The sequence below is a fragment of the Mobula birostris genome, chromosome 28, assembly GCF_030028105.1.
Source record: "Mobula birostris isolate sMobBir1 chromosome 28, sMobBir1.hap1, whole genome shotgun sequence".
Taxonomy (NCBI): Eukaryota; Metazoa; Chordata; class Chondrichthyes; order Myliobatiformes; family Myliobatidae; genus Mobula; species Mobula birostris.
This window is the reverse complement of record NC_092397.1, coordinates 35,056,253-35,069,280: the sequence shown is the minus strand read 5'-3', so window position 1 is coordinate 35,069,280 and position 13,028 is coordinate 35,056,253. Positions and strand designations below refer to the sequence as shown.

The 13,028-nt window shown below is 45.7% G+C and overlaps 1 protein-coding gene and 2 non-coding genes across 3 annotated transcripts in view; 1 reads left to right on the top strand and 2 right to left on the bottom strand.

Moving 5' to 3' along the window:
• The window catches only part of LOC140189004 (uncharacterized), a 580,675-nt gene that overhangs the window by 15,467 nt on the left and 552,180 nt on the right, over window positions 1-13,028 (bottom strand). The gene's annotated exons all lie outside the window — the stretch shown is intronic.
• Window positions 7,248-7,319, top strand: trnag-ccc (transfer RNA glycine (anticodon CCC)). Its single transcript has one exon. It is a non-coding gene; the product is annotated as a tRNA-Gly (tRNA).
• On the bottom strand, window positions 10,127-10,200 carry trnan-guu (transfer RNA asparagine (anticodon GUU)). Its single transcript has one exon. It is a non-coding gene; the product is annotated as a tRNA-Asn (tRNA).

Below are 13,028 nucleotides of genomic sequence, written 5' to 3'. Positions count from 1 at the left end.
GAGTTTGAAGATATTTGGTTTGTCACTTTAAAACACTCAAAAACTGCTATAGATGTATTCTATATACTGTATATTATTTAAACTATATTATTTGTTTTTGCACTGTTTTTAATCTACATAATATATGTATCCCTATACACACATACTGATTTATTTATTCTTTCTATATTATCATGTACTGCATTAAACTGCTGCTGCTAAATTAACAAATTTCATGACACCTGCCGGTGGTAATGAACTTAATTCTGGTTCTGACTCTGAATTCATCCCCACAGACGGCTGTGGCCAATTCATTGGGGATACTGCATCATCACTGCCTGGTTCAGAAATTGCACCGTCTCGGATCGCAAGACCCTGCAGCGGATAGTGAGGACAGCTGAGATCATCATCGGGGTCTCTCTTCCCACCATTACAGACATTTACACCACACGCTGCACCCGTAAAGCCAACAGCATTGTGAAGGACCCCACACACCGCTCATACAAACTCTTCTCCCTCCTGCCATCTGGCAAAAGGTACCGATGCATTCGGGCTCTCACGACCAGACTGGGTAACAGTTTCTTCCCCCAAGCCATCCGACTCCTTAATACCCAGAGTCTAGACTGACAGCTACATCATTATTATATTGTAATTTGTCCTGTACTGTGGCTATTGTTTTGTTTATTATTTATTGTACTGCCCTGCACTGTTTTGTGCACTTTGTGTAGGTCTGTAGTCCAGTGTAGTTTCTGTGTCGCCTTTTCTTATCTCACTTAGTCTAGTGTAGTTTTGTGTTGTTTCATGTAGCACCATGGTCCTGGAGGAATGTTGTTTTGTTTTTACTGTGTACTGCACCAGCAGTTTATGGTCGAAATGACAATAAAAAGTGACTTAACTGTATTTAATGTGGAGGTTCTTGATTCTTGGTGGGGGTAGGAAGAGGATTTGAGAGGGTTAAGAGATCTGTCATGATTGCTGATCCCTGGCAGAATGGTGCAGCAAACTGCATGGGGCCAAATGGCCTAATTCTTCTCCTGTACATCATGGTCTGATGGTCTCGCAGCAGTCGCAGGACATTTCAAATGGAAGGCTGAGCAGCCAGACATCGTGGTGGACAGTGCATGTTAGTAATAGCAATGTAGGGAGGAGGAGGGATGTGCCCTGTGCAGTAAATATAGAGAAAGAAGAGAGAAACTAAAATTACTAAGCTTTATATTACCGCCAGTGACACTTGTTAGTGCAGGGAGATATAGGAAGATACCACTGATGAATGTGTGGCTGAGAATCTGGTGCAGGGGACAGTTTCATGGATTAATGGAATCATCTGGAGATGGGTAGGCAGAAACTGTTCACTCCCCAGGGTCTTCTAGGGAAGGAACAGTTTTCTCATTCCAAAAACTGAAGGGAGTAGTTTTGGCGTGAGAGATTGGAGGTTTAAAGGGGATCTGAAAGGTGAGTTGATGGAGGTGGATAAAATTATGTGAGGCATATAAAGGTTAGAGAGACAGAGACTGTTTTCCGACTAAAACTGTCTAAAACTGAAGGGAATGGATTTAAGGTGAGAGGGAGGAGGTTTTAAGGTGATCTGAGGGTAAATATTTCGCATGGAGAATTGAATTGACCTTATTTCTTACATCCTACACATGTATCAGGAGTAAAAATCTTTACATCATGTCTCCGTCTAACTATGCAATCACAGTAATTTATTATAAATGGAACAGTCAATGTAACAGAGAATAGCTGGTATCCCAAATGAGCCGCCAGAGGAAGTAGTGGAGGCAGAAACACACAAAGTCTCTGTTCATGAACACTTCTCAGGAACCTGTCATTCACTGTGTACATCCTGCCCTGGTTAAACTTCCCAGTGCTGGGTCCATTGTTGTTTTCCATCTGTATTAATGATCTGGATGAGAATGTATTAAACTGGATCAGCAAATTTACAGATGACACCAAGGTTAAGGGTGCAGAGGACAGCGAGGAAGGATTGCTAATCTTGACATGGGACGTGGACCAGCTGGAAAAATGGCAGATGGAATTTAATACACACAAGTATGCGGTGTGTGCAACTAAGTTGAATGGGAGAAATGTGTGGTTTAGAGAGGATCTGAGGAAAACTGCCCTCGCTCCCCAGGAGGTTACAATCTGGAACACTCTGCCTGAGGGGGTGGTGCAGGCTGGTATTTAAGGACCATCCGGATGAGCATTTGAATCACCAAGGCAGGGTAGGAGACAGACCAAATGCTGAGTTAGCAAAGACAGATTCTCGATGGCCACTATGGACATGCAGAAACCACTGACTGTGAAAGTGCAGTGGGAACCTGAAACACAGAACTTCAGGATGGACTCAACTAAAACATTCAGAACCCAGTACGATGGATTTTTGTTGTACAAAGGTATTAATGGTCAAGTACTGAACAAACACCCTTAAAAGGCTACCAAAATGCTCCCATTTCCTGGGCACCAGTTACAATACTTTGAAATAGGAATTTGGTGAAGTACTCTGGGTGATATTAGGACAGATGGCTGACAGCTTGGTCACGGTGGGAGGGTGCAAATGTCTTCTCAGAGGATAAGGGGTTCAGTGGAACAAGCTCACAGCTGAGAATGAAGTTGACAAACCCCACTGCATTGGAGGACTGCTGTGGTCAGGGTTGTACAGGATAGAAACAGACCCTCTGGCCCATCACATTTATATTCCCCATCATGCACAGCTATACTAATCCCACTTTCCTGCATTAGTTTCATATCCCTCTGGGCCTTGCTCACTGAAGCCCCTGTGCATGTGCCTCTAATATTGTTACACAGTTCCCTGTATGTGGCATCACAGGTACACAGGGTTGTGTGTTCTACTTGCCTTGTCAGCCAAAGAACTGCCTCTCATTAGAGTCGGACAAAACTGTTTAAAGACAGATTCAAAGGGGATCTGAGGGGTAAATATTTCACACAGAGAATAGCTGGCATCCGGAATTAACTCCCAAAATAGAGTCACTGGTTTATACAGAAATGAAACAGTCCCTTCGGTACAACTCATCCCCGCCGACCAAGTTGTCGACCTGAACTCGGCCCATCTGCCTGCATTAGGCCCGTATCCCTCTCAACCTTTCCTAACTCTGCAAATATGTTTTAAATATTGTACCTGAGGCAGAGAGCCGGTGCAGTGAGGCGCTGACAGACACTCACTGTTCCGCGGGCAGGAAGAGGAGAGGCGGATCCCACAGCGGAGCCGAAACGATCGAGCCCACGTCGCCATAGTCCTGACGTCACCAGCCGGGATTTACCGTTCCCCAGGAAACGACGGAGGTGGGACATCTGTGACGTCACTCCGTCACTGATTGGTTGTCTCGACGTGTCACGTGACGGTGAGTGCGCTGCCCGGGAGGCGGGGCAGAGGGAGCTGTCAATCAGTGGAGCCGCTGAAAAACTTGCGACCATTGTAAACAGAGTGGGTGCAGATGGAGATTTCCGGGATCGGTGACTCCCTCCCCACCCACGGGAATTGAGTGTGTTAGAGACAGTAATATTCATATTTTAATATGACTGCGGCATTATACATATTTAATGTTTGTATTTTGCATATTTTTGTTGGATAATCTTTTATAATTTGGGGTAAAAACCTTGTAACTAGATCACTGAAAAATTCATGAAGAAAGAGCGTCACGGAAAAATATTGTCAAAGCCAAAATTTTAACCCAAAGTAAGTTGTCCTCATGGTACGAAAATATCACCATCTAGTTCAAAGTAAAATCTATTCTCACAGTAGATTCATGTCACCACATACAACCCTGAGATTCTTTTCTGCGGCAATTCTTAGCAAATCAATATAACTTACTGTGAACTGTAAATATGAGGAATTATAAACTGTAAACAAACAGTGAAAATTCAGAAAAAAAAGCAATAAATAATGAGCATGAAATAACCATGCAACAGAGTCCTGAAGAGTCCTGACGTGAGTGTATCTATCCCCTTTTGTTCAAGTCCCTGATGGTTGAGGGGTAGTAACTGCTCTTGAACCTGGTGGAGCGTGTACTGAGGCACCTGTACCTTCTGCCTGATAGCAGCAGTGAGAAAAGAGCATTGCCTGTGTGGTGAGGATCTTTGATGATGGATGTTGCTTCCCTATGGCTATGTTTCATGTAGATGTGCTCAGTGGTTATGAATGTTTTACCCGTGATGTAGCTGGGCTGAATCCACTAGCTTTGTAGGAATTTCCACTCAAAGACATTGGTGTTCCTATACCAGTTCATAATGCTGCCAGTCAGCACACCTTCCATCAGACATTTATAGAAGTTTGACAAAGTTTTCAATGGCATGCTGAATCTCTGAGATTCCTGAGGAAGTAGAAAAGCTGTCATGCCTTGTTCACAGTAATATTTATATGATGGGTCCAGGACCGGTCCTCTGAGAGAGTGACACACAGGAATTTAAAGTTACTGACTCTCTCCACTTTTGATCGTACTTTGATTACTGGCTCATGTACCTCCAGATCCCCTGCTGAAGTCAACAATCTGTCCCTTGGTCTCACTGACATTGATTGAGAGGTTGTTGTTATTATGCCACTCAACCAAGTTTTCTGTCACCCTACTGCATGCCAATTCATCGCCACCTTTGATACAGCCCACAACAGTGGTGTCATCAGCAAACTTGTATACGGTGTTGGAGCTGTACTCAGCCACACAGTCATAGGTGTAAAGCGAGTAGAGCTGGGGGCTAAGCACACTTCCCTATGGTGCTCCTGTGCTGATGGAGATTGTGGAGGAGATGTTTTTGCCAATCTGAACTGGCTGGGGTCTGCACCTGAGGAAATCCAGGATCCAATTTCACAAGGGGGTATTGAGGCCCAGGACTGGGAGTTTACTGATTAGTTTTGAGGGGATGATGGTGTTGAATGCTGAGCTGTAATCAATAAAGGGCATCCAGATGTTTGCATCTTTGCTGAAAAGATTTTCCAGAGTTGTGTGAAGAGCCAACGAGACAGCATCTGCTGTTGCTTCAGTAGGGGAATTGGAGAGGATCCAAGTCATCATTCAGACAAGAGCTGATATGCCAGCTCTTGGTTCCATCCCTCCCGCTTCTGTCTTCTCCGATCATTTTAGATCCCCCCTCCCCCTCCCACTTTCAAACCTCTTACTAGCTCTTCTTTCAGTTAGTCCTGTCGAAGGGTCTCGACCTGAAACGTCGACTGTACCTTTTCCTAGAGATGCTGCCTGGCCTGCTGCGTTCACCAGCAACTTTGATGTGTGTTGCTTAAAAATGAGTCCTGGCTTTTCGAAGGTTAAGTCCCGGCTCTATGTTGATGTTCGGTCCCGAGTCTGTCTCTGATCTCCAAGAACCCAAGCCTTGACGATCCCGCAGCCAAGCTCAAGAGCAAAGGCCCCAGCTTGTCTCCTAGTCCATGGTTTCTAGCCCTGGTCCCGCTTTCCCCAGCACACGTCTGGGTTTTTGTCCCTGTTCCTGGTCTGAATCCTGTCACGTCCCTACTCCAGTCAAGTCCTGTTCCTTGTACTTCAATGTCTGTGTCTCGCATTTGGGTCCGTTCCCAGCACCCCTTTGTGACAGTTCTAACACCCCGGATACCTCTATTTTCATCAGGAAACAGAGATATTATCTTATTTTAACCCAATAAAGCCTTCTCACAGTTTCTTATCTTAACGATTGGCACATCTCCTCCTCTTCAGGTTTGAGCACATTCTATACTCCCTAAAGCAGATTTCAACTCTGCAGTTAATTTCAAACGAGAAAACGTGCGGATACTGGATATCCAAACAACACATACACAATGCCGGAGGAACTCAGGTCTGATGAATGGTCTCGGTCCGAAATGTCGACTGAACTCTTTTCCATAGTTGCCGTTGCGTTTCTCTAGCATTTCGTGTGTTGTTGCAGTTAATTTAATGGGATTGATGAAAGAAGGCTGTTCCAGGTCAAATTTAAACATTACCTTGAAGTCTTTTTTCCTTCCAAAGTATCCAGCCTTTCCTAACAAATCACTTGAAATTATTCCAGATCCAGATTCCAGATGTAAATTCAACTTCATTCCAACCTCCTCCTGCATTCACCAGAACCCTCAGTTTCCGGATCTTTTTCCAGACGGAGGGCCCCTCCTGAACCTACATTATTTCCCACAATCCCCACACATTCACTGCCAGCGCCACCAACCGCTACTGCTCCGGAGCCAGTCAGCAGCTCGAACCCTCTTCTTGGTTCTGCTGTCAATCAGGTTCAGGGGTGGGGCAACGCAGCGTTTACGTACATGCTGCAATGACGTCACAAACATTAAGCTCACCTTCCTCCAGTGCACTTTTTGAGCGTCTGGTCGGAGGGTCCGGGGCTGCGGGAGGGGCAGGGTGACTTTAAACCCGTCGGTAAACACGGCCACATGGTTTGGTTGTCTCCAAAGTGTTTCAGCTGTACCTTTGCCTGTCTTCTCCACACAGTCACCCAGGGAATCTGACAGAGTCGCCATGAGTGGTGGGAAAGTGCGGGGGTTCATATCTTGGAGCAGCAGCCCCGGTTTAATGTTTCGGAGTGAAGGATTCGGTCACCGAGCTTAACGCCGAACGGCGTTGAAGTACAGACACGATGATGGAACACTGAAAAAAAATGCTGAACAGACCGTCTCTTGTTCTCGGGAGACTCTCCAGTCGCGGGCTATTTGCACACTAGACTCTCCCATATTCTAATCCTGTCTTCATTTGAAGCAGGAAAACGGTCTTCCCGTCGGCGAATCGAACCCCTCTCTCCCGCGTGACAGGTGGGGAAACTAACGAGGAATAAACAGGAGTGTGGAACCTGTCACACGGATGTCAGGGTGTAGAGTCACTCTGATGTCTGTTTGCTGAGTGTAGAGGTGGCGCATTTTACCCATCCCCTCCTCACTGTGTGACTGGAGGGGTCTCAGACTTCTTCAGTGATTCAGTCACTGATTGAGTTCCAAGGACTGGCCAAAGGAAGGGATCCCATTAAAGTCTAACCGCGTGTTTGTTTGAACGGATATTTATAATCAGAATTTGGTTCCCATTTACTGATACGTCAAGCAGGAAACCATTTGTAGCCCTTCGAATCTCTCGGGTCGATTCTCCCTTCAGTCGGATCCCAGGTGCTGTGTTTCTCCGGTCTGTCGGAACGTCGCGACATCCAGTGGTCGGAATAGGAACTGCAACAGAGTGAGGCATGATCCTTCAGAAAACAGCTCAGACACTGAGAATCGAGTTACAGACTCTTATAGCACCAGAGATCATTCAGTAACCGAATCTGGTTTGCATCATGGGGCGATGGTGGTATAGTGGTGAGCATAGCTGCTTCCCAAGCAGTTGACCCGGGTTCGATTCCCGGCCATCGCAGGTTGTACACTTTTAGACTGAAAAAGATAACCTCTCACCAAGCACTATGAACGCAGAATTCATGGGCAATTTACTGTCAGTGCAATTCACTCTAATGGATCAGATGGATCCCTCAGGTACGATGGTGGTGGTCCCTGATGTAGGAGGATCGAGGACCCCAAATTGAATGAAAAACATAACTTTAGACCCCGGAAGTCCGTTAGTTCCAAGGACTCTGCTCGAGGAAACGTACACTTTCTGGTCAAATCGAACATACAGATTCCTGATCAAAGACACAACGCGCCCCAGATATTTTCTGGTCTCCCTCCTTCACCCAGCAGAAGGTACACATCACAGTCTCATGGAAAGTTGTGTCTATTGAATGGATCCCTAGTACGATAAGATGGACTCTTGACCTCACAATCCACCTCGTTATGGTGTTGCAGCATATTATTTACCTGCGCCGTGCTTTCCCTGTGGCTGTTACACTTTATTCTGCATTTGCTTATTGCTTCACTTTGCCCTCTCCTAATACTCTGTGTATTTGATCTCTATGAACAGAGAGGAAGAGAAGCATTTCACTGTATTTCGGTATATGTGACTGAAACACGTAGAACAGATTCAATTCCCACTGTACTCATCGCGACTGCAGTACGGAGCGCTGCCTCCGGACAGCGCAGCGTTTCCCAGCTCGCAATGAAACGCAGCAGAAACAGAAGAGCTGAAATTGCAGAGGGGGCGACAGTGAGAGAGGGTTTCACTGAACTCTCGTCGAAGGGAAGATTTAAACTTCTTCAGGGTCGGCATCCATTGAAGGGAATTTGAAGTACAGAAGTCGAATCACAAACGAGAAACTGTGCAGAGGCTGGAAATCCTCGCAACACACACGAAATGCTGGAGAAGCTGAGCAAGTCAGGCTGCTTCATGATCCTGAAGAATGTGACTAAACACATTGATGAAGGTAGAGAAGTAGATGTAGTGTGTATGGATTTCAGCATGGGATTTGATAAGGTACCCCATGCAAGGCTTATTGAGAAAGTAAGGAAGCATGAGATCCTAGGGGACATTTTTTTGTGGATCCAGAACTGGCTTGCCCACAGAAGGCAAAGTGTGGTTGTAGACTGGTCATATCCTGCATGGAGGCCGTTAACCAGTGGTGTGCCTCAGGGATCTGTTGTGGGACCCCTACTCTTCGTGATCTTTATAAATGACCTGTATGAGGAAGTGGAGGGATGAGCTAGTAAATTTGCTGATGCCACAAATTTTCAGGGTGCTGTGGATAATGTGGAGGGCTGTCAGAGGTTACAGCGGGACATTGATAGGATGCAAAACTGGGCTGAGAAGTGCCAGATGGAGTTCAACCTAGATAAGTGTGAAGTGATTCATTTTGGTAGGTCAAGTATGATGACAGAATATAGTATTAATTGTAAAGCTCTTGGCAGTGTGGAGAATCAGGGGGATCTTGGGATCGGGGTCAATAGGACACTCAAAACAAGTTGACTCTGTGGTTAAGGAGGCATACAGTTCATTGGCCTTTATCAACCGTGAGATTGAACTTAAGAGCCGAGAGGTAATGTTGCAGCTATGTAGGACCCTGGTCAGATTCCACCTGGAGTTCTGTGCTCAGATCTTGTCACCTCACTACAGGAAGGGTTTGGAAACCATAGAAAGGGTGCAGAGGAGATTTACAAGGATGCTTCCTTGATTGGGGAGCATGCCTTATGATAATAGGTTGAGTGAACTCGGCCTTTTCTCCTTGGAGTGACGGAGGAAGAGAGCTGATCTGATGGAGGTGTAGAAGATGAGATGCATTGATCGTGTGGAGAGTCAAAGGTGTTTCCCCCCCTCCCCCCCGCAGGGCTGAAATGGCCAGCACGAGAGGGCACAGTTTTAAGGTGCTTGGAAGTAGGTACAGAGGAGATGTCAGGGGTAAGTTTTTACGCAGAGAGTGATGAGTGCATAGAATGGGCTGCCAGCGACGGTGGTGGAGGCGGATACGACAGGGTCTTTTTAAAGACGCCTGCATAGGTACATGGAGCTTAGAAACATAGAGGGCTATGGGTAACCCTAGGTAATTTCTAAAGTACGTGCTTGTTCGGCACAGCACTGTGGGTCGAAGAGCCTGTATTGTGCTGTAGGTTTTGTATGTTTCTATGTTTCTAAGGGTTTCGGCCTGAAACGGCGACTGTGTACTTTATTCCATAGATGCTGCTGCACATTTTCTCTTGTATGAGAGAGAGAAAAAAAAACTGCCGGATCACTAGCGTGTGTAAAATGGACCCGCAGGTTTGTTGGGGATCTGAGTCACTCCAATCTTAAACTGTTCCAGCTGCTACCATCCGGGAGTCAGTACCGCAGCATCAAAGCAGGGACCAACAGCTCCGGGACAGCTTCTTCCACCAGGCCAACAGACTGATTAATTCACGCTGATACAATCGTATTTCTATGTTATATTGACTGTCCTGTTGCACATACTATTTATTACATATTACTATAAATTGTACATTGCATAGTTAGACGGAGACGTAACGCAAAGATTTTTTTCTCCTCATGTATGTGAAGGACGTAATTAATAGTTAATTCAGTTCAATTCCATGGAAGAGACTTCACAGTACAGAAGTCGAATCACAAACGAGAAAATGTGCAGGTGCTGGAAATCCAAGCAACACACACAGAATGCTGGAGGAACTCAGCAGGCCAGGCTGCTTCATGAACCTGTGAAGTGTTTCGGCCTGAAACATCGACCGTATACTTTATTCCGTAGCTGCTGCTGCACATTTTCTCTTGTATGAGAAAGAGATTAAAAAAAAACTGCTGACGATCACCAGCGTCCCTGGGTGGGCTCGAACCACCAACCTTTCGGTTAACAGCCGAACGCGCTCACCGATTGCGCCACAGAGACGAGAATTAAGTGAAGTACGAATAAATGGCAGATGTCAATTGAAATGCTGTTTCCTTTTACAGATGCATAATATGACATATTTGTGTTTTAAAACACGAGGATTCATAAGCGCTGCCGCTAACAGAAAACATAGCAGAGGATGGTTTCGATGCATCGTCCTCTGGGTTATGGGCCCAGCACGCTTCCGCTGTGCCACTCTGCTGCCGAGAATATAAAGAATTGTTGTATGTGAGTGTTGTGGATGCTTTGTGTGTGTTGTGTATGTGTTTATCTCTGTGTCTGTTTATGTCTTGGTCACAGTCATAGTCATAGTCATACTTTTTTGAACCCGAAGAAATTGGGTTTCGTTACAGTTGCATCAACCAAGAATAGAGTATAAATATAGCAATATAAAACCATAAATATTTAAATAATAATATGTAAATTATGCCAGGAAATAAGTCCAGGACCAGCCTATTGGCTCAGGGTGTCAGACCCTCCAAGGGAGGAGTTGAAAAATTTGATGGCCACAGGCAGGAATGACTTCCTATGACGCTCTGTGTTGCATTTCGGTGGAATGAGCCTCCGGCTGAATGTACTCCTGTGCCCAACCAATACATTATGTAGTGGATGGGAGACATTGTCCAAGACGGCATGCAACTTGGACAGCATCCTCTTTTCAGACACCACCGTCAGAGAGTCCAGTTCCATCCCCACAACATCACCGTCTGAGTCTGGGTCTGTGTCTGTCTACGTCTGGGTCCATTCCCTCTTTTCCCCGTATTCATACCCACTTTCTTTCGTTCATTCCCTGTTTCTCCTCTTTCTCTTTTTCTCCACCTTTCTTTCTTTCTTCCCTACTTTCTGGCCCACTCAGTTATCATCTCTGTGCCATTTATGCTCTAACCGTCTTGCACCTCGTTCCCGATATTTCACCAGTGACTCGTTTCTACATTGTTTAATTGTTCAGACAGACAATTCATCCCACTTCTGAGGCTTTTTAAAAACATAAACAGCGATGTTTTCACCCACAACGGGGACTCAATCCCGAGGTGCCATTAACTTCCTAATCCTGTCCTGATGATTGGATGAATGTCCGAGTCCCTTCAGTGCTGAACCAGCAGTTCACCTTGTGAAGCGGAACTCGCGACATTAATGTACTGCAAGCACTTCCCTCAAATGCAGCAATTCCTCCTCCGGGATTAACTGTTCGTATCTCGTTCAGACCATCACGGCCGGACTAGTTAGTGACAGATGGAGCGGTGGGGACTATCGCTGATTGTTCGCCCCTCCCTGTAACGAGGGGCGGTTTTTCCATTTCTCCACCGTAGCTTCGTAACTGATACAGTAAGGGTTGGGTTTTAACTCCCCCACGTGGGACGGTGTAAAGACACGCTGGCAGCTAATTATCACCAATCACCTGGCTTCTCCCTCTCTTCTCCCACTTTTCAATTCTACTCCTCATTTGATTTCTCCAGTCCTCCTGAAGGGTCTCGGCCCAAAACGTCGACTGTACTCTTTTCCATAACTTCCTCCGTCTCTCCAAGGAAAAAACTGCCTGACTTGCTGAGTTCCTCCAGCATTTTGGGTGTGTTGATCCGTGTCTTGCTAAACCCGTGAATCATCTTCCCAAATCTTTTGTAAAGTAGATATTCGGAGAAATGTTCTTATATTGTAAAAATAAAATTACGTGTGATTAATTCAACAAAAAGCTATTAACACATACCAAAACGTACCACAGAAAATGTAATTTTAAGACCTTTTTTCATGAAAGAAATTGACCCTTTCCTTCCCAGTAGCAGACTCTTGATATGAGTTGTTTCTCTGGTCTGGGAATGAGTTTCCAGACATTAAATTGATATTATATCCGCCAGTGAAAACAAATACACACACACACACACACACACACACACACACACACACACACACAGGCACGCGTGTAAACAAACAGATACACACACGCACAGGTACGAAAACAAACAAATACACACGCACAAACACACGCATACGCACACACACTCCCCCCCCCCCCACACACACACACACACACGGAAACAAACTAAGTTAAATACAGAAAGCGCAGTGACTAGCAAACTGAAGGAATAAATGTGACAACACAGTTGAGATATTGAACACGAACAGGCCTGGAAATATCTCAAATTAATTATGTTAACATTAGTTGTATGTTGACATTAATAAATACGCGATGGTCATAACCTCCTGGCAGCGTGTTATGCCTTTGGAGAGACGGCGCTCCTCTGAAGACACCAACGGAAGAAGCACTGGAAACATTTCGATGTAGTTAAGCTATCACTGAAGTGGAGTTATGGGAGTGATTTGCAAACTCAGCACAAGAAATGAAAGAAGTGAGAAGGGAATCTATGTGAAAAGCCGAGTGAGGGCGCAGTGCGGATGTTGAGGGTGGAGGGGGAATCAGTGAGGGAAGGGTGAGGGAGTAACTTTAAGTTCCTCAGTGTTACCATTTCGGATTATCAATCCTTGGCCCGGCACATACGTTTCATTACAGAAAAGGCTCGGCAGCGCCTCTACACGCCATCAAAAATGTTGACAGATTTCCATAGGTGTGCGGTGGAGAGCATATTGACTGGTGGCATGAGGACCTGGCATGGGACCACCAATGCCCTTGTACGGAAAAGCTCACAAACAGTAATGGATAGAGCCCAGTCCAGCACAGGTAAAGCCCTCCCCACCGCTGAGCTTAGCTACACGGAATGCAGGATCCCGACCATCCAGGTCATACTCTCTTCTCGCTGCTGGCAATGGGAAGGAGGTAACCCATCAATAGGTCCATTACCCCTCAACCATCAGGCTATTGAAGAAGAATGGAT